This window comes from Hemitrygon akajei, chromosome 13 (genome assembly GCF_048418815.1).
Source record: "Hemitrygon akajei chromosome 13, sHemAka1.3, whole genome shotgun sequence".
Taxonomy (NCBI): domain Eukaryota; kingdom Metazoa; phylum Chordata; class Chondrichthyes; order Myliobatiformes; family Dasyatidae; genus Hemitrygon; species Hemitrygon akajei.
In genome coordinates this window covers 6,186,563-6,208,230 of record NC_133136.1, presented here as the reverse complement: position 1 = coordinate 6,208,230, position 21,668 = coordinate 6,186,563, and the positions used below count along the sequence as shown (strand labels likewise).

General features: G+C 45.1%; 1 protein-coding gene across 1 annotated transcript in view; it reads right to left on the bottom strand.

Moving 5' to 3' along the window:
* mapk4 (mitogen-activated protein kinase 4) overlaps positions 1 to 21,668 on the bottom strand; it is a 99,292-nt gene that overhangs the window by 40,934 nt on the left and 36,690 nt on the right. The gene's annotated exons all lie outside the window — the stretch shown is intronic.

Here is a 21,668-nt window from a genome sequence, read left to right as displayed (position 1 = left end):
CACAGCACAGAAACAAACCATTTGGTCCATCTAGTTCATGCTAAATTGTTATTGTGTCTAGTCTCATCTACTCGTAGCTGGACCATACCCCTCCCATCCATGTACATACTTCCCCAAATTTCTCTTAAATGTTAAAATTGAATCTACATCTATTACTTCCACTGGAAGCTCAGTCCACACTCTCACCACCTCTGAGTGTAGAAGTATTTCACCTTTCTGGCTGGCTGGTGCCATAGTGGCATCAGCACTAGACTTTGGAGCGAAGACTCCTGAGTTCGAATCCAGCTGGCTCCCTTGTACGCTTTCCATCCGTGCTGGGTTGAGCTTCGAGCTAGCAACACAGCCTCGTAAAAATAAGAAAGCCTGTTAAAAAAACGCTGTCATGACGGTGTCCCGATGACTCCACTTGGAGTTAAGGGCTTTCTTCTTCTTTCACCTATTTCACCTTTCACCCTTAACCAATGACCTCTCATCCTTGTCTAGCCCGGCCTTAGTGGAGGGGGGACTTGATAGAGGTATTTAAAATTATGAGGGGGATAGATAGAGTTGACGTTGATAGGCTCTTTCCATTGAGAGTAGGGGAGATTCAAACAAGAGGACATGAGTTGAGAGTTAAGAGGCAAAAGTTTAGGGGTAGCACGAGGGGGAACTTCTTTACTCAGAGAGTGGTAGCTGTGTGGAACGAGCTTCCAGTAGAAGTGGTAGAGGCAGGTTCAATATTGTCATTTAAAAAAAAATTGGATAGGTATACAGACAGGACAGGAACGGAGGGTTATGGACTGAGTGCAGGTCGGTGGGACTAGGTGAGAGTAAGTGTTCGGCACGGACTAGAAGGGCTGAGATGGCCTGTTTCCGTGCTGTAATTGTTATATGTTTATATGGTTATAAAAAGCCTGCTTACATTTACCCTATCGATACCCCTCATAATTTTTGATACGTCCTCATAATTTTTTTTACCTCCATCAAATCTCTCCTCAATTCTTATGCTCCAGGGAATAAAGTCCTAACCTGTTCAACCTTTCCCTATAACTGAGGTCCACCAGTCCTGATAATATATTGTAAAATTTCTCTGTACTCTTCAATCTGATTGATATATTTCCTGTAGATAAATGACCAAAACTACACACAGTACTCCACTTTAGGCCTCAGCAATATCTTAGACAACTTCTGAATCAAAATGAGTTTTATTATCAATTTTATATGATGTTGAATTTGTTGTTTTGTGGCAGTAGTACAATGTGAATCATTAAAGTTACTCTAAATCGCACAATTAGTTCTTCAGTCGTATGGACATTCAGAGTGAGGTTGTTGCAACACTACATAACCAGCCCATCAATCTCAGTCTTCATTACCATCTGAGATTGTGCTCGTAATGCTGGTGTCATCTGCCAGTTTATAGATGGTGTTTGAGCTGTGTCTAACCACATTGTCTTAGGAACTGAATAAGGAGGAACCTCCTCTCTCCAGTCATGACAGATTTCTTCATAACAGCCCTTTATATATTCCATCTATCACTTCCTAGCTTCTTACTTCATCCCCCCTCACCCATCTACTTTCCCTCTCACCAGGTCTCACCTATTGCCTGCCAACATTTACTCCTCCACCTCTTCCCACAACTTATTCCGACTTCTTCCCTCTTCCTTTCCGGTCCTGATGAAAGGTTTTGGCCTGAAATATCGACTGTTTATCCCCCTCCATAGATACTGCCTGACAAGTTGAGTGCCTCCTTAGTTAAATCGATCATCCCTACTGGGGCCAGAGTTCTCTGTCCTAGGACAGTCTTTCCCCCAGGTCTAGCCCATCTTCGTGGTGTCAGCTTCAAGGTTGTATTGGCAGGTATTCTGTGGCCAGCTTCTCTTCAGCTTTCCCTGGAGACTCCAGTGGTGATAATCCTCAATGATAGAAGGTTGATCGGATCTGTGGCTTTCATCATATGTCTTCTACATGAAGATTTCTCTCCCAGGGATGAAGTTTTTGGAGCTTCAGCTCTCGATTTTTACAAGATGGGGATGGTAGCCCCATGCCCAAACCTTCTCACTTCGCACCTGGGGTTGGGACTGTTCATATGCGAGAATGGGAACCATTGAAAACAGCAAGTTTAAAGTTCATAGTGAAAATACATATATGTCACCATATACAACTCTGAGATTTACTTTCAGTGAAAGACAGTACCAACAAAGCAGATAACCAGTGTGGGAAAAAAAAACAACAAGCTGTGCAAGAACAAAAAAAGAAAATGAATAAATAATAATAATAATAATAATAATAATAATAATAATAATAATAATAAAGGACATGAGATGAAGTCTCCTTGAAAGTGTGAGCATAGATTGTGGTAACAGTCAGTGATGGGGTGAGTGAAGTAGAGTGAAGTTATCCCCTCTGGTTCAAGATCCTGATGGTTGAGGGGTAATACCTGTTCCTGAACCTGGTGGTGTGGGTCCTGAGGCTCCTGTACCTTCTTCCTGATGGCAGCAGCAAGAAGAGAGATTGTTCAGGGTGGTGGGGGTTCCTGATGATGGATGCTATTTTCTTGTGATGGTACTCAATGTAGATGTGTTCAATGGTGAACAGTACTTTACATATGATGGACTGGGCCATATCTACTACTTTTGTAAGTTTTTCCATTCAAGGGCAATGGTGCTTCCATACCAGGTAGTGATGCATCCAGTCAAAGTACTCTCCACCACATATCTATAGATGATACGTTTGAGATTCACTTTGCAGTCGCGAGAGAGAAAGTCTGTGCCAGAATGGGAACCAATTGTATGACTACAAATGCCTGGTAAAGATTTTTTTTCTTGAGCTAGGGCTTTTTTCTTTGGAGTGAAGGAGGATGAGAGGTGAGTTTCTAGAGGAGGACAAATGATAAGAGGAATAGTCAAGTGAGTGGGAAGTCAGAGACTTTCTCCCAGAGTGGAAATGGCTGATACACGAGGGTGATTGCAGGAAAGTATAGGGGGGATGTCAGAGGTAAATTCTTCACACAAAGAGTGGTGGGTGCATAGAATACCCTCCCAGGGATGGTGGGAAAGGCGGATACATTGGAGGTAATTAAGAGATTCATGTTTGTTATGTGCCATGTTGTATGACGTATGCGATCATGGTCTTTCCATCACTATTATTGTCCTTACCAAATTTTTTCACAGAAATGGTTTGCTATTGTCTTCTTCTGGGTGGGATCTTCCTTACAAGATGGTGACCCCAGCCATTATCAATACTCTTCAGAGATTAACTGCTTGGTATCAGTGGTCGCATAACCAGGACTTGTGATCTGCACCAACTGCTCATACAGCCATCCACCACCTGCTCCATTGGCTTCATGTGACCCTGATTGGGGGGCTAAGCAGGTGCTACACCTTGCTCGAGGGTGACCTGCAGGCTTGCGGAGGGAAGGAGCACCCTACACCTCCTTTGGTATGGACGAATCTCCTCACCCCAATGGGCACATACTGTAGATGATAGAAAAATGAAGGGCTATGTTGGAGAGAAGGATTAGGCTGATCTTAGAGCAGGTTAAAGGATTGGCACAACACTGTGGGCTGAAGGGCCTGTAATGCTAAAATGTTCTATATTCTATGTTCTGTGGCACACGAGCAGACTTGGTAAGATCTCATTTATAGCCCACCTCTAATTATATTGAGATAGTTTCTGGCTAAACAATGTTCCTGTGATAAGTAGTTTTCAGACAAGAAAGTCATAATAAAGATAATGATTTGATTGTAAAACAGTCCAGTGATCTCCTTTCTCTTTCTGTGTCTGCAATTACTGGCTAGAGCTGCTCAGGTGGGCCACTCGCCTTGAATCATTCCAGTTTCCACCTGCCCAAACCAGCTTGTTCAAAAGATTGCAACTGTGGCTGCCAGTTTTCATTCGCAACTCCATAAAAATTAGTCACTGATAAAAATCCACTTCCTCGTTTCACACAGGTTAAGGCATTATAACCCACTAAAAACACCGATAGACATCAAACTCATTGGGGACAATGGCAGTGCAACACATTCAGATCAGATTTCAGAATGATCATTTCTTTTCCCCTCCTTCTTCTCTCTTTTTCCATTCCCCATTCTGATTACCCTTTCACCCCTTCTCACCTCCTCACAAACCCATTTACCTCCCTCTGGTTCCCCTCCTCTTTCCCTTTCTTCCATGGTCGAATGTCCTCTCCTATCAGATTCCTTCTTCTTCAGCCCCTTACCTCTTCCACCTATCACCTCCCAGCTTCTTACTTCATCCCCCCCCCTTCCCCCACCCACCTACCTTCTCCCTCACCTGGTCTCACCTGTCACCCAACAGCTTGTACTCCTGCACCTCTCCCTACCTTCATATTCTGGCTTCTTCCTCCTTCCTTTCCAGTCCTGATGAAGGGCCTCAGTCCAAAACGTTGACTGTTTATTCATTTCCATAGATGCTGGCTGACCTGCTGAGTTCCCCCAGCATTTTGTGTGTGCTGCTCTGGATTCCCAGCTTCTGCAGAATCTCTTGTGTCTCTGATTTTCCACTCACTTAAAGAACATAGAAATGTACAGCACATTACAGGCCCTTCAGCCCACAATGTTGTGCTGACCGTGTCACCTACTCTAGAAACTGCCTAGAATTTCCCTACCACATTGCCCTCTATTTTTCTAAGCTCCAAGTATCTACCTAAGAGGCTCTTAAAAGGTCCTGTTGTATCCGCTTCCAGCACCGCCACTGCCAGTGCACCCATCACTCTCTCTGTGAAAACCTTACCTCTGATATCTCCTCAGTACCTATTTCCAAGCACCTTAAAACTATGCCCTCTCATGCTAGCCATTTCAGCCCTGGGAAAAAGCCTCTGGCTATCCACACGATCAATGCCTCTCATTATCTTGTACACCTCCATCAGGTCATCTCTCATCCTCCGTTGATCCAAGGAGAAAAGGCCAAGTTCACTCAACCTTTTCTCAATAGGCACGCTCTCCAATCCAGGCAACATCCTTGTAAATCTCCTTTGCACTCTCTCTATAGTATCCACATCCTTCCTGTAGTGAGGTGACCAGAACTGAACACAGTATTCCAAGTGGGGTCTGACCAGGGTCTTGTATGACTGTAACATTAGCTCACGGCTCTTGAACTCAATCTCATGGTTGATGAATGCTCACACATCATACGCCTTCTTAACAACACTGTCAACCTGCGCAGCAGCTTTGAGCGTCCTATGGACACAGACCCCAAGATCTCTCAGATCCTCCATGATGCCAAGAATCTTACCATTTATATTATATTCTGTCTTCAAATTGGACTGACCAAAATGAACCACCTCACACTTAACTGAGTTGAAGTCCATCAGTCACTTCACAGCCCAGTTCTGCATCTTATCAATATCCTGCTGTAACCTCTGACAACTCTCCATACTATCCACAACACTCCCAACCTTTGTGTCAGCAAACTTACTAACCCACCCTTCTAATTCCTCATCCAGGTCATTTATATAAATCACAAAGAAGAAGGGTCCCAGAACAGATCCCTGCTGAACACCACTGGTCACCAACCTCCATGCAGAATATGAACCATCTACAACCACCCTTTGCCTTCTGTGGGCAAGCCAGTTCTGGATCCACAAAGCAAGGTCTCCTTGGATCCCATGCCTCCTCACTTTCTGAAGGAGTCTTGCATGGGGAACCTTATCAAATGCCTTACTGAAATCCATGTACATTACATCCACTGCTCTTCCTTCTAATACTGCACTTACCTCTTATCCTTTTGTCTCATTCTCTTGCCCATAACTTTCCTATGGTTTTAGTATTAGATAACATGACTATCACGTATTTGCTGCACAAATCCCTCTCTCACCTGGATGGGGTCAGTGGTGTTGTGAGGATTACATTCCTGGACTTCTCTAGTGCCTTTAACACCATCCAGCCCAAGATCTTAAGGCACAAACTAACGGAGATGGGAGTAGACTCTCACATGGTGGATTGGATAGTGGACTACTTGATAGATAGACCTCAGTATGTGTGGTTGGGAGACTGTAGGTCTGACACGGTGGTCAGCAGCACAGGAGCGCCGCAGGGGACCGTGCTCTCTCCGGTCCTGTTCACCCTGTACACATCAGACTTCCAATATAACTTGGAGTCCTGCCATGTGCAGAAGTTCGCTGATGACACGGCCATAGTGGGGTGTGTCAGGAATGGACAGGAGGAAGAGTATAGGAAACTGATACAGGACTTTGTGATATGGTGCAACTCAAACTACCTGCGTCTCAATATCACCAAGACCAAGGAGATGGTGGTGGACTTTAGGAGATCTAGGCCTCATATGGAGCCAGTGATCATTAATGGAGAATGTGTGGAGCAGGTTAAGACCTACAAGTATCTGGGAGTACAGTTAGACGAGAAGCTAGACTGGACTGCCAACACAGATGCCTTGTGCAGGAAGGCACAGAGTCGACTGTACTTCCTTAGAAGGTTGGCGTCATTCAATGTTTGTAGTGAGATGCTGAAGATGTTCTATAGGTCAGTTGTGGAGAGCGCCCTCTTCTTTGTGGTGGCGTTTTGGGGAGGCAGCATTAAGAAGACGGACGCCTCACGTCTTAATAAGCTGGTAAGGAAGGCGGGCTCTGTCGTGGGCAAAGTACTGGAGAGTATAACATCGGTAGCAGAGCGAAGGACGCTGAGTAAGCTACGTTCAATTATGGAAAACCCTGAACATCCTCTACATAGCACCATCCAGAGACAGAGAAGCAGCTTCAGCGACAGGTTGCTATCGATGCAATGCTCCTCAGACAGGATGAAGAGATCAATACTCCCCAATGCCATTCGGCTTTACAATTCAACCGCCAGGAGTAAGATATGTTAAAGTGCCGGGGTTAGGACTCAATGTATTTAAGTAAACTACTTAAGAACTTTTTAAAAGCTATTATTAATGCTTTTTGAGAGGGTGATTTTAGATGCATATCATATTTTTACTGCGTTAAGTATTGTATGTAATTAGTTTTGCTACGATAAGTGTATGGGACATTGGAAAAAATGTTGAATTTCCCCAATGGGGATGAATAAAGTATCTATCTATCTATCTATCTATCTATCTATCTATCTATCTATCTATCTAGCAGGTACCTTGATGCTATGGCATTTTATGATTGCCAGCAATCAATGTTAAATCTGACAATAATATTAAACTGCATAAAAATAGTTGAGCAATAATTCAGTTGAAGCCGTGAACTTATCAACTATGAGCCACTGGTAGTAGCTATAGGAGGCATTATCTCCAGAAGGCAACTTCCATCATCAAAGATCTCCACCATTCAGACCATATCATCATCTGGCAGCTACCATATTGCGGAGGTCTAGAAGCCTGAGGTGACACAACAATCGGGTTCAAAAACAGCATGCACGAGGTTCGCTGTTGTGCAGAGGGACTTGGGAGTGCTTGTTCATGAATCGCAGAAAGTTGGCTTGCAGGTACAACAGGTTATTAAGGCAAATGGAATGTTGGCCTTCATTGCTAGAGGGATTGAATTCAAGAGCAGGGAGGTCATGCTGCAACTGTACAGGGTACTGGTGAAGCCGCACCTGGAGTACTGTGTGCAGTTCTTGTCTCCTTACTTGAGGAAGGATATACTAGCCCTGGAGGCAGTGCAGAGGAGGTTCACCAGGTTGATTCCAGAGATGAAGGGGTTAACCTATGAGGAGACATTGATTTGCCTGGGACTATACCCTCTGGAATTGAGAAGAATGAGAGGAGATCTTATAGCAACATACTTAATTTGTAAAGTGAAACACTTTGTGGTTATAGCAGAGACTGAGACACATGAGAGCAGGCTGAAAAAACGGAGGCAACGAAAGCTGCGTTCGCACGTGTCCGACTGATCCGGCCCGCATGAAGCTGCATTTTGCTCAATCCGGCCCATGACTTAAAATGAGTTTGACACCCCTGCATCGGTGTCAGATGTGGGAGGTCTGGGAGATTCCCAGCCTCCTGGACGGCCCTATCTGCACCCGGTGTGTCGAGCTGCAGCTCCGTAGGTACCATGTTAGGGAACTGGAGATGCAGCTCGATGACCTTCATCTGGTCAGGGAGAGTGGGGAGGTGATAGAGAGCAGTTACAGGCAGGTGGTCACACCGGGGCCTGGGGAGACAGATAAGTGGGTAACAGTCAGGAGGTCAGGAGAGGGATGGGCAGGAGTCAGAGGCTAGACAGCACCTCTGTGGCTGTACTTTTTGACAATAAGTACTCCTGCTTGAGTACTGTTGTGGGGGAACCTACCTGGGGGAAGGACTGTGGCCACATCTCTGGCACAGAGTCTGGTCATGTCGCTCAGAAGAGTAGGGAAAGGAAGAGGATGGCAGCAGTGATAGGGGACTCTATAGTTAGGGGGTCAGACAGGCAATGGTAGTTTGTCTCCCAAGTGCCAGGTCCGAGATGTTTCAGATTGCGCCCACGATATCCTGAAGTGGGAAGTTGAACAGCCAGAGGTCATGGTACATATTGGTATCAATGACATAGGTAGGAAAAGGGATGAGGTCCTGAAAACAGACTACAGGGAGTTGGGAAGGAAGTGAGAAGCAGGACCTCAAAGGTAGTAATCTTGGGATTACTGCCTGTGCCACCTGACAGTGAGTATGGGAATAGAGTGAGGTGGAGGATAAATGAGTGGCTGAGGAATTGGAGTAGGGGGCAGGGATTCAGATTTCTGGATCATTGGGACCTCTTTTGGGGTAGGACTGACCTGTACAAATAAGACGGGTTCGAGTTGCACTTGAATCTTTGGGGGACAAATATCCTGGCAGGGAGGTTTGCTAAAGCTATTGGGGAGAGTTTAAACTAGGATTTCTGGGGGTTGGGAACCAAACTGAGGACATGGGGTAAGAGGCAGTTGGATCACAAATAGTGAAAACGTGGAGACAGTGCAAGAGGGGGGATAGGCAAGTGATATAGAAGGGATGTGGTAAGAACAATGGTTTGAGATGTGTCTATTTTAATGCAAGGAGTATTATGAACAAAGCAGATGAGCTCAGAGCATGGGTCAGAACCTGGAGCTGTGATATTGTGGCCATTACAGAGACTTGGATGGCTCAGGGGCAGGAAAGGTTACTTCAAGTGTCAGGCTTTAGATATTTCAGAAAGGACAGGGCGGGAGGCAAAAGAGGTGGGGGCATGGCACTATTGATAAGAGATAGTGTCACTTCTGCAGTAAAGGAGGAAGACATGGAGGGATTGTCTATGGAGTCTCTGTGGGTGGAAGTTAGGAACAGGAAGGGGTCAACAACTCTACTGGGTGCTTTCCGCAGACCACCCAATAGTAACAGGGATATCGAGGAGCAGGTAGGGAGACAGATTTTAGAAAGGTGTAATAATACCATGGTTTGGAGAAGGAAGTCGGAGGAGCAGAACAGGAGTGCGGCGGGAGCCATTTTGATTTTTTCTTATTCTCATCGGAGTTAAGAGAGGCGGGACTGTGCAGGCATGTGACGTCGGGCAGTGAAGAGGGAAAGATTTAAAAAGGACACAGCCTTATACAGCGGGCAGCAGAGTGAGCCGGGAGTGGAGTGTAGGTTTAAGGGCTTTGGCTCAACGGGCTTAGGCGGAAGCGGGGAAGGCAAGGTAGGTTTAGGTTTCAGTTTTTCCTGTTATTTGAGGAAAGGGGAAGTATGAGTGTGAGGGCAGCTTGTTGTTCATGGTGTCGGATGTGGGAGATCCTGGAGTCTCCTAGCCTCCCGGATGTCCATATCTACGCCAGGTGCGCCGAGCTGCAGCTCCTAAGAGACAGTGTTAGGGAACTGGAGCTGCAGCTCGATGACCTTCGTCTGGTCAGGGAGAGTGAGGAGTTGATAGAGAGGAGTTACAGGCAGGTGGTCACACCAGGGCCACAGGAGGCAGACAGGTGGGTCATGGTTAGGAGGGGGAAGGGGAAGAGTCAGGTACTAGAGAGTACTCCAGTGGCTGTAGCCCTTGACAATAAATACTCCTGTTTGAGTACTGTTGGGGGGGGGGGGGCGGGGGACAGGACAGCCTACCTGAGGGAAGCAACAGTGGCTGTGCCTCCGGCACAGAGTCCGGCCCTGTAGCTCAGAAGGGTAGGGAAAGAAAGAGGAAGGCAGTAGTAATAGGGGACTTGATAATTAGGGGGTCAGATAGGCGATTCTGTGGATGCAGTCAAAGACCTGGATGGTAGTTTGCCTCCCTGGTGCCAGGGTCCGGGATGTTTCTGATCGCGTCCAAGATATCCTGAAGTGGGAGGGTGAGGACCCAGAGGTCGTGGTACATATAGGTACCAATGACATAGGTAGGAAAAGGGAAGAAGTCCTGAAAGGAGAATATAGGGAGCTAGGAAGGGAGTTGAGAAGGACGGCAAAGGTAGTAATCTCAGGATTATTGCCTGTGCCATGCGACAGTGAGAGTAGGAATGGAATGAGGTGGAGAATAAATGCATGGCTGAGCGATTGGAGCAGGGGGCAGGGATTCAAGTTTCTGGATCATTGGGACCTCTTTTGGGGCAGGTGTGACCTGTACAAAAAGGACAGGTTACACTTGAATCCTAGGGGGACCAATATCCTGGCGGGAAGGTTTAATAGAGCTGTTAGGGAGGGTTTAAACTAATTTGGCAGGGGGATGGGAACCAGAATGATGGAGCGGAGGAGAGGGAAAACAGAAATAGATCTAAGGTAGTGAGCAGTAAGGATGTCAGGAAGGACAGGCAGGTGATGGAGCAAATTTGCAGCTATTGGGATGAGTTGCAGTGCAATCAATGCAAAAAGTACCAAATACTGGACTTAAGGTGTTATACTTAAATGTACGCAGCATGAGGAACAAGGTGGATGATCTTGTTGTACGGTTACAGATTGGCAGGTATGATACTGTGGCCATCACTGAGACGTGGCTAAAGGATGCTTGTCTCTGGGAGCTGAACGTCCAAGGATACATGGTGTATCGGAAGGATAGGCAGGTAGGTAGAGGGGGTGGCGTGGCTTTACTGGTAAGAAATGATATTAAATCATTAGAAAGAGTTGACATAGGATCGGAAGGTACAGAATCTTTATGGGTTGAGCTAAGAAATCGCAGGGGTGAAAGGACCCTAATGGCAGTTATCTACAGGCCTCCAAACAGCTGTAGTGATGTGGACTACAGATTACAACAGGAAATAGAAAAGGCTTGCCAGAAGGGCAGTGTTATGATAATTGTGGGGGATTTTAACATGCGAGTGAATTGGGAAAATCAGGTTGGCACTGGATCTCAAGAGAGAGAATTTGTAGAATGTCTACGAGATGGCTTTTTAAAACAGCTTGTTGTTGAGCCCACTAGGGAATCATCTGTACTGGATTGGGTATTGTGTAATGAACCAGAGGTAATTAGAGAGATGGAAGTGAAAGAACCATTAGGAGGCAGTGATCACAACATGAATGAGTTCACTGTGAAATTTGAGAACGAGAAGCCAAAATCCAATGTGTCTGTATTTCAGTGGAGTAAAGGAGATTACAGTGGCATGAGAGAGGAACTGGCCAAGGTTGACTAGAAAGGGACACTAGCGGGAAGGACGGCAGAGCAGCAGTGGCTGGAGTTTATGCGAGAAGTGAGGAAGGTGCAAGACAGATATATTCCAAAGAAGAAATTTTCGAATGGAAAAAGGATGCAACCATGGCTGACAAGAGAAGTCAAAGCCAAATTAAAAGCAAAGCAGAGGGTATACAAGGAAGCAAAACTTAGTGGGAAGACAGAGGATTGGGAAGTTTTTAAAAGCTTACAAAAGGAAACTAAGAGGTCACTAAGAGGGAAAAGATGAACTATGAAAGGAAGCTAGCAAATAATATCAAAGAGGATACTAAAAGCTTTTTCAAGTATATAAAGAGTAAAAGACAGGTGAGAGTAGATATAGAACCGATAGAAAATGATGCTGGAGAAATTGTAATGGGAGATAAGGAGATGGCGGAGGAACTGAACGAGTATTTTGCATCAGTCTTCACTGAGGAAGACATCAGCGATATACCGGACATTCGAGGGTGTCAGGGAAGAGAAATATGCGCAGTCACAATTACGACAGAGAAAGTACTCAGGAAGCTGAATAGTCTAAGGGTAGATAAATCTCTTGGACCAGATCGAATGCACCCTCGTGTTCTGAAGGAAGTAGCAGTGGAGATTGCGGAGGCATTAGCAATGATCTTTCAAAAGTTGATAGATTCTGACCTGGTTCCAGAGGACTGGAGGATTGCAAATGTCACTCCGCTATTTAAGAAGGGGGCAAGGAAGCAAAAAGGAAATTATAGACCTGTTAGCTTGACATTGGTGGTTGGGAAGTTGTTGGAGTCGATTGTCAAGGAAGGTTACGGAGTACCTGGAGGCATATGACAAGATAGGCAGAACTCAGCATGGTTTCCTTAAAGGAAAATCCTGCCCGACAAACCTAGTGCAATTTTTTGAGGAAAATACAAGTAGGCTAGACAAGGGAGGTGCAGTGGATGTTGTGTATTTGGATTTTCAGAAGGCCTTTGACAAGGTGCCGCACATGAGGCTGCTAAACAAAATAAGAGCCCATGGAATTACGGGAAAGTTACATACGTGGATAAAGCGTTGGTTGATTGGCAGGAAACAGAGAGTGGGAATAAAGGGATCCTATTCTGGTTGGCTGCCGGTTACCAGTGGTGCTCCACAGGGCTCCGTGTTGGGACCGCTTCTTTGTACGCTGTATATCAACGATTTGGATTATGGAATCAACAAACTCATTCGTAAGGCCAGTGAAATTGTGGGGGTGGAACTGGACTCTCTGATGGTGGTGTCTGAAAGGAGGATGCTGTCCAAGTTGCATGCCATCTTGGACAATGACTCCCATCCACTCCATAATGTACTGGTTAGGCACAGGAGTACATTCAGCCAGAGACTCATTCCACCGAGATGTAACACTGAGCGTCATAGGAAGTCATTCCTACCTGTGGCCATCAAACTTTACAACTCCTCCCTTGGAGTGTCAGACACCCTGAGCCAATAGGCTGGTCCTGGACTTATTTCCACTTGGCATGATTAACTTATTATTATTTAATTATTTATGGTTTATATTGCTATATTTCTTCATTATTCTTGGTTGGTGCGGCTGTAACGAAACCCAATTTCCCTCGGGATCAATAAAGCGTTTCTGTCTGTCTGTCTAAATAGATGGCTTTGTGGCTAAGTTTGCTGATGATACAAAGATAGGTGGAGGGGCCAGTAGTGCTGAGGAAACAGAGAGTCTGCAGAGAGACTTGGATAGATTGGGGGAGTGGGTAAAGAAGTGGCAAATGAATTACAATGTTGGAAAGTGTACGGTCATGCACTTTGGTAGAAGAAATAAATGAGCAGACTATTATTTAAATGGAGAGAGAATTCAAAGTTCTGAGATGCAACGGGACTTGGGAGTTCTCGTGCAAGTTACCCTTAAGGTTAACCTCCAGGTTGAGTCGGTGGTGAAGAAGGCAAATGCAATGTTGGCATTGATTTCTAGAGGAAGAGAGTATAGGAGCAGGGATGTGATGTTGAGGCTCTATAAGGCACTGGTAAGGCCTCACTTGGAATACTGTGTGCAGTTTTGGGCTCCTTATTTAAGAAAGGATGTGCTGATATTGGAGAGGGTTCAGAGAAGATTCACTAGAATGATTCCGGAAATGAGAGGGTTAACATATGAGGAACATTTGACCGCTCTTGGACTGTACTCCTTGGAGTTTAGAAGAACGAGGGGGGACTTCATAGAAACATTTCGGATGTTGAAAGGCATGGACAGAGTGGATGTGGCAAAGTTGTTTCCCATGGTGGGGGAGTCTAGTACGAGAGGACATGACTTCGAGGATTGCAGGGCGCCCATTCAGAACAGAGATGCAAAAAAATTTTTTTAGCCAGAGGGTGTTGAATCTGTGGAATTTGTTGCCACGGGTGGCAGTGGAGGCCAAGTCATTGGGTGTACTTAAGGCAGAGATTGATAGCTATCTGAGTAGTCAGGGCATCAAAGGTTATGGTGAGAAGGCGGGGGAATGAGACTAAAGGGGAGATTGGATTGGCTCATGATGAAATGGCGGAGCAGACTCGATGGGCTGAATGGACGACTTCTGCTCCTTTGTTTTATGGTCTTATGATCTTGTCATGGTGGAAGATTTTAATTTCCCAAATATCGATTGGCATATCCCTAGTGCGAGGGGTTTAGATGGAGTAGAGTTTGTTAGGTGTATTCAAGAAGGTTTCTTGACACAATATGTAGATAAGTCTACAAGAGGAGAGGCTGTACTTGATCTGGTATTGGGAAATGAACCTGGTCAGGTGTCAGGTCTCTCAGTGGGAGAGCATTTTGGAGAACTCTTTCTCCTTTACCATAGCATTGGAGAAGGATAGGAACAAACAAGTTAAGAAAGCATTTAATTAGAGCAAAGGGAAATATGAGGCTTTCAGGCAGGAACTTGGAAGCATAAATTGGAAACAGATGTTATCAGGGAAATGTAGGGAAGAAATGTGGCAAATGTTCTGGAGATATTTGCATGGAGTTCTGCATAGGTATATTCCAATAAGACAGGGAAAGGTTGGTAGGGTACAGGAACCGTGTGTTCAAAGGCTGTTGTAAATCTAGTCAAGAGGAAAAGAAGAGCTTATGAAAGTTTCAAAAAGCTAAGTAATGATAGAGAGCTAAAAGATTATAAGGCTAACAGGAAGGAGCTTAAGAAGGAAATTAGGAGAGCCAGAAGGGGCCATGAGAAGGTCTTGGTGGACAGGATTAAGGAAAACCCAAAGGCATTCTACAAGAATGTGAACAGCAAGAGGAGATAAGACATGAGAGAATAGGACCAATCAGGTGTGACAGTCAAAAAGTGTGTATGGAACCGGAGGAGATAGCAGAGGTACTTAGTGAATACTTCAGTATTCACTGCAATAAAGGATCTTGGTAATTGTAGGAATGACTTATAGTGGGCTGAAAAACTTGAGCGTGTAGATATTAAGAAAGGGGATGTGCTGGAGCTTTTGGAAAGCATCAAGTTGGATAAGTCACCAGGACCGGATGAGATGTACCCCAAGCTGCTGTGGGAGGTGAGGGAAGAGATTGCTGAGTCTCTGGCGATTATCTTTACATCATTAATGGGGACGGGAGAGGTTCCAGAGGATTGGAGGGTTGCGGATGTTGTTCCATTATTCAAGAAAGGGAGTAAAGATAGCCCAGGAAGTTATAGCCCAGTGAGTCTTACTTCAGTGGTTGGTAAGTTGATTGAGAAGATCCTGTGAGGCAGGGTTTATGAACATTTGGAGAGACATAATATGATTTGGCATAGTCAGTGTGGCTTTGTGAAAGGCAGGTCATGCCTTATGAGCCTGATTGAATTTTTTGAGGATGTGACTAAACACATTGATGAAGGTAGAGCAGTAGATGTAGTATATATGGATTTCCGCAAGGCATTTGACAAGGTTCCCCATGCAAGGCTTATTGAGAAAGTAAGGAGGCATAGGTTGCAAGGGGACCTTGCTTTGTGGATCCAGACTGGCTTGCCCACAGAAGGCAAAGAGTGGTTGTAGACGGGTCATATTCTGCATGGAGGTCTGTTACCAGTGGTGTGCCTCAGGGATCTGTTCTGGAACCCCTGATCTTCGTGATTTTTATAAATGATTTGGATGAAAAAGTGGAGAGATGGGTTAGTAAATTTGCTGATGATGAAGGTTGGAGGTGCTGTGGATAGTGTGGAGGGCTATCAGAGGTTACAGCGAGGCATTGATAGGATGCAAAACTGGGCTGAAGGGGCTCATGGAGTTCATTTTGGTCAGTCAAATATGATGACAGAATATAGTATTAATTGTAAGACTCTTGGCAGTGTGGAGGGTTTGAGGGATCTTGGTGTCTGAGTCTATAGGACACTCAAAACTGCTGCGCAGGTTGACTCTGTGGTTAAGAAGACATATGATGCATTGGCCTTCATCAATCATGGGATTGAGTTTAGGAGCCAAGAGGTAATGTTGAAGCTATATAGGACTCTGGTCAGACCCCACTTGGAGTACTGTGCTCACTTCTGGTCGCATCACTCTTGGAAGGATGTGGAAACCATAGAAAGGGTGCAGAGGAGATTTACAAGAATGTTGCCTGGATTGGGGAGCATGCCTTATGAAAACAGGTTGAGTGAACTCGGCCTTTTCTCCTTGGAGCGACGGATGATGAGAGGTGACCTGATAGAGGTGTATAAGATAATTAGAGGCATTGATCGTGTGGATGGTCAGAGGCTTTTTCCCAGGGCTGAAATGGCTAACATGAGAGGGCACAGTTCTAAGGTGCTTGTAAATAGATACAGAGGAGTTGTCAGGGGTAAGTTTTTACACAGAGAGTGTTGAGTGCGTGGAATAGGCTGCCGGCAATGGTGGTGGAGGCGGATACGATAGGTCCTTATAAGAGACTCCTGGACAGGTATATGGAGCTCAGAAAAATAGAGGGCCACTGGTAACCCTAGGTAATTTCTCAGCTAAGGACATGTTCGGCACAGCTTTGTGGGCCAAAAAGCCTGTATTATACAGTAGGTTTTCTATGTTCCTATGTTTCTTGAACCAACCAGTAAATCCCTCATCACTGCAAATGAGCAACACCATGACCATCATCGTCATTATGTGCTATGTTGTGACTTGGGCCATCATGACCAACCCAACCACATTACACTGAAACGGACTTTGTGAGTATTTTCAGAATCAGAGTCAGATTTGTTATCACTGACATATATTGTGAAATTTATTTGTTTGCAGCAGTAATGTAATACATATACTGTAAATTGCAATAAAATATATAATATAAAATTAAATATGTAGTGCAAGAAGAGAGAAAAATTGCGAGGTAGTGTTCAAGGGTTCATTGTCCATACAGAAATCTGATGCAAGAGAGAGAGAAGCTGTTCCAAAAACACTTTGTGTGTGCCTTCAGGCTCCTGTTCCTCCTCCTCGATGGTAGCAATGAGAAGAGAGCATGTCCTGGGTGGCATGGATCTAATTGTGTTTTTTTGTTTTGATTGTGTTTCCTTGTAAAAAAATGTGTATGATTTATCTTTAATTAATGTTTTTTTTTGTGTGGAGCTATGTGCCTGAGGTGCTGCTGCAAGTAAGTTCTTCATTGCACCTGTGCACAGTATGACTTGTGCAGATGACAATAAACTTCTTTGACCTTGACTTTGCTTGTTGTGCCTGTCAAACTGAGGCTCTGTTGATAAATGATAGACTCGACCTTCAGTCTCATCCTTCTCTAATTAGCCGAGTCTCATCTTAGCAAAAGGGTGCATGCACAGTCATGCTTCTCCTGGAACAGATATCGCATCATTATTGTACCTTTAAAACTAGTTAAACAACTACAATATATAACAATGATTAAAGAATATCCAAATCATGCAGAGTGGAAAGTTTTAAAGTCTGGAATAAGGTTCAAGGTAAGGACAACAAAGATGTGGTCACAGGAGGCAGAGGAGCGGCTAAGGGATTCTTTTGAGTCAGTGAACTGGGCAAGGACTCATCAGAGGACCGAACGAATACATCACAGGTGTCATGGACTTTATAAAGCCAGTAGCGGACGATTGTGTCCCCACATCATTATTCAGAGTCTTCCCCATCTAGAAGCCCTGGGTGAACCAAGAGATCCACAGCCTGCTGAGAACCATATCGGCAGTGACCAAGGGAAGTGTTAGAGGCCTAGCTATGACCTCTGGAAAGCCACCTCACATGCAAAGTGCCAATCCCAGAACAAATATGAATCACAGAATTCTGATTAAGGAAAGAGGAGCTGTTTAAAAATAATCCTGTCACATTTCTCAAGATGCCCCAAGGCGTTACTTTACAATGAATTACTTTCCAAGTGGACTCATTCTATTTATGCAAATCAATAGGGTAGCTAACAATGTCCGTGGGCAGTATTGAGCAAGTTTTTTTTTAGCTCATTACATTGCTGGATGCTCACGAGCCATTAAAACACTCCAGAGGAAAGGCTGAGTGTTCTGATAGCATCCGAAAACCAGGAAGATTTTCTAGTGCTCGAGATGCACCGAGGTTTCCATACACTACCAGTCTTCATGTAACAGCCCTGAACATCACCGCCTGTGAATACAACCGTTCTGATTCTTTATTCAGAGACACAGCACGGTAACATGCCCTACAGGGCCAACGAGCCGGTGCTGCCCAGTTACACCCATTAAACTACTAATCTATACATAGACTCAGAGAGTCATTGAAAACTGAAGCACAGAAACTGGCCCTTCAGTCCATCTAGACCATGGTGGACCATTTAAACTACCCACTCCCATCGACTTGCACCAGGACAATAGCCCTCCATACCCTGATTATCCATGTATCTATCCAAACTTTTCTAAATGTTGAGATCGACCTCACATGCACCACTTATTCTGGCAGCTCATTTTACACTCTCACAACCCTCTGAGTGAAGAAGTTTTCTCTCAAATTCCCCTTAATTTTTTTTGCCTTTCGCCCATAACCCATGACCTCTAGTTGTAGTCCCATCCAACCTCAATGGAAAAATCTTATCTATACCCCTCATAATTTTGTATACCTCTATCACATCTCCTAGTTCCAAGGAATACAGTCCTAACCTATCCAATCTTTCATTATAACTCAGGTACCCCAGTCCTGGCAATGTCCTCATAAATTTTCCCTATACTCTTTCAACCTTATCTATATCTTTCCTGTAGGTAGATGACCAAAACTTCTTTAGAAGGTGAGGAGAAACAGGATTTACAAACTCCTTACCTTACGACTGAGGCAGGAATCAAACCTGGCACTGCGATAGCTACCATGCTGCTCCTATATCTTATGGCCTTACGGACCACTTCTTGCACTACCATAGACTTTTCCCTACTTGTGCTTTTACACTAACATCTTGTTTTGCACACAGTCCTTTTACACAGAAGACAGAACTTAGAACATAGAACATTACAGCACAGTGCAGGAGATAAAGGTTAGACTGGTCGTACAGTAGGTTAAGAGAGCAGCCACAATGTTGTGCTAGCCTTTTAATCTACTCTAAAATCAATCTGGTGGATTCTGATATTTTAGTCCAAGGTTCTTTTGGAAGTCAAGAAGAGGCAACAAACAGAGTCTTAATTGAACAGCGATAGAAGTCTACTAAATGAAGGGAGAGACAAAAAGTGAAGTACTAAGATTAAGACTGAGCTCATGGTGCAGCTCTTTTATACCCATAGATAAGGAAAAATTTCACTCAGATCTGTCGGTAAGAGTCAACCAATGAGATAGCTCTTATTCAAATAATGCTGTACCAAGAGAAACTTCCAGAATCACACCAGTGTAACCACTAGGGGAATACTCTAAGCAACTGCATATGCATATTGGGACCATTAAGAAGCATACTAGGCAGTTACTTGCAGATAGGAACTACTTATATCAAGTCAATAATGCTTGGTGCGATCCCCCAGTATGTGCATGCTCTCAGATCCTTTTGTGCCCCAGACCTGGAAAGTCTGGTGCTGCTGTGCAGACCCTACTGGCTGCTCACAGCTGTTGTCATCACAGTGGTGTACATTCCGCTGCAGGCTGATACTGACCGGGCTCTCAAAGAACTGAACAAGACCATCAACAATCTGGAGACTGCACACCCAGAGGCTGCCTTCATCGTCGCCAGTGACCTTAATCGAGTGTCACTGATGAAAGTCTCTCTGACTTTTTGTCAGCATATCCAGGTGAGCACTCATGGAGACAACACACTTGACCACTGTTACACTCCCTTCTGCAATGCTTACAAAGCTCTCCTTCGCCCAGCTTCTGGAAAATCAGATCGCTCTGTGATCCTGCTTTTGCCGACGTACAGGCAGAAGCTGAAACAAGAGGCGGCCATAGTTAAAACCGTCCACTGTTGGTCCGACCAATCGGTCTGCATGCAGCAGGATTGCTTCGATGACGTCGACTGGAATGTCTTCCAGGATGAGGATGTCTCCGAGTTCACAGATGGAGTCACGTGCTTCATTCGGAAGTGCATCAATGATGTCATTCCCCAGAAGTCGGTCAGGGTCTCCCTGAACCAGAATCTCTGGATCAATAGTTCCGTGTGAGCAGCACTTACCGCGCGACATAGAGTTTACACTGTCAGCAATCAGCAGGAGCTCATGAAACGCAGCTACGATCTGTGCAAAGCTATCAAGGCTGCGAAACAATACAGGGACAAGAATGAGTCAAGATTCACAACAAATAGCACACGTGACTTGTGGCGAGGGCTGCATACCATCACAGACTTCAAGCCAAACGTGGTGCCACCAACATCGCCACCTCTCTCCCACATGAGCTCAATCGGTTTTACACTCGGTTCGATGTCGCTAACTCTGAGCCTCTGAGGAAAACCTCCACTACAACCTGCAACCTGGTCATCTCTGAGGCTGAGGTATGCAGATGTTTCCAACAAGTGGACAGTCACAAGGCTATGGGACCGGACAGCATCCCAGAGTGAGTACTCAGGATGTACAGACATTTTTAATCTCTCCCTCTCCCAGTGTAGAGTGCCCTCCTGCTTCAAATTATCCAACATAGTCCCTGTACCAAAAAAGACCAAGGTAACATGTCTGAATGCCTGGCGTCCTGTCGCACTCACCTCAATAATAAGCAAACGCTTTCAAAGGCTGGTCAAGGACTACATCTGCAGCATGCTACCACCCAAACTGGACCCCCTACAATTCGCCTACAATCAGAACTGATTGAGAGATGATGCAATAGCCACTGGTCTACATACTGTCCTTACACATCTGGAGAAGAAGGATGCTTCTGTGAGAATGCTGTTCTTGGTCTAGAGTTCAGCATTCAACACCATAATTCCATCCAGGCTTGGCAGGAAGCTCAGAGACCTCGGCCTTGACCCTGTCTTGTGCAGCTGGATCCTGGACTTCCTGTCAGATCGTCAGCAGGTGGTAAGAGTGGGCTCCCTCACCTCCACCCCTCTGACTCTCAACACAGGAACCCCTCAGGGCTGTGTACTGAGTCCCCTCCTTTACTCCCTGTATACCCATGACTGTGTCGTCACCCACAGCTCTAATCTGCTAATTAAATTTGCTGACGACACTACATTGATTGGCCTCATCTCAAACAATAATGATGTAACCTACAAGGTAGACGTCATCTCTCTGACACAGTGGTGTCAAGAAAACCACCTCTCCCTCAATATTGCAAAAACAAAGGAGTTCATTGTGGAGTACAGGAGGAATGGAGACGGGCTAACCCCTATTGACATCAATGGATCTGGGGTTGAGAGGGTAAACAGCTTCAAGTTTCTTAGCATCCACATCACCGAGGACCTCATGTAGTCTGTACATACCGACTATGTGGTGAAAAAGGCACAACAGCACCTTATTCACCTCAGATGGTTGAGGAAGTTTGGTATGGGCTCCCAAATCCTCAGAACTTTCTACAGGGGCACAATTAAGAGCATCCTGACTGGCTGCATCACTGCCTGGTATGGGAACTGTACCTCCCTTAATTGCAGGATTTTGCAGAGAGTAGTGCGGACAGCCCAGCACATCTGTAGTTGTGAACTTCCCACTACAGCGTTCAGAAAATTTACAAAGACAGGTGTGAAAAAAGGGCCCAAAGGATCATTGGGGACCTGAGTCACCCCAACCACAATCTGTTCCAGCTGCTACCATCCTGGAAACAGTACCACAGTATAAAAGCCAGGACCAACAGTCTCCGGGACACAGTCTTCTTCCACCAGGCCATCAGACTGATTAACTCACAC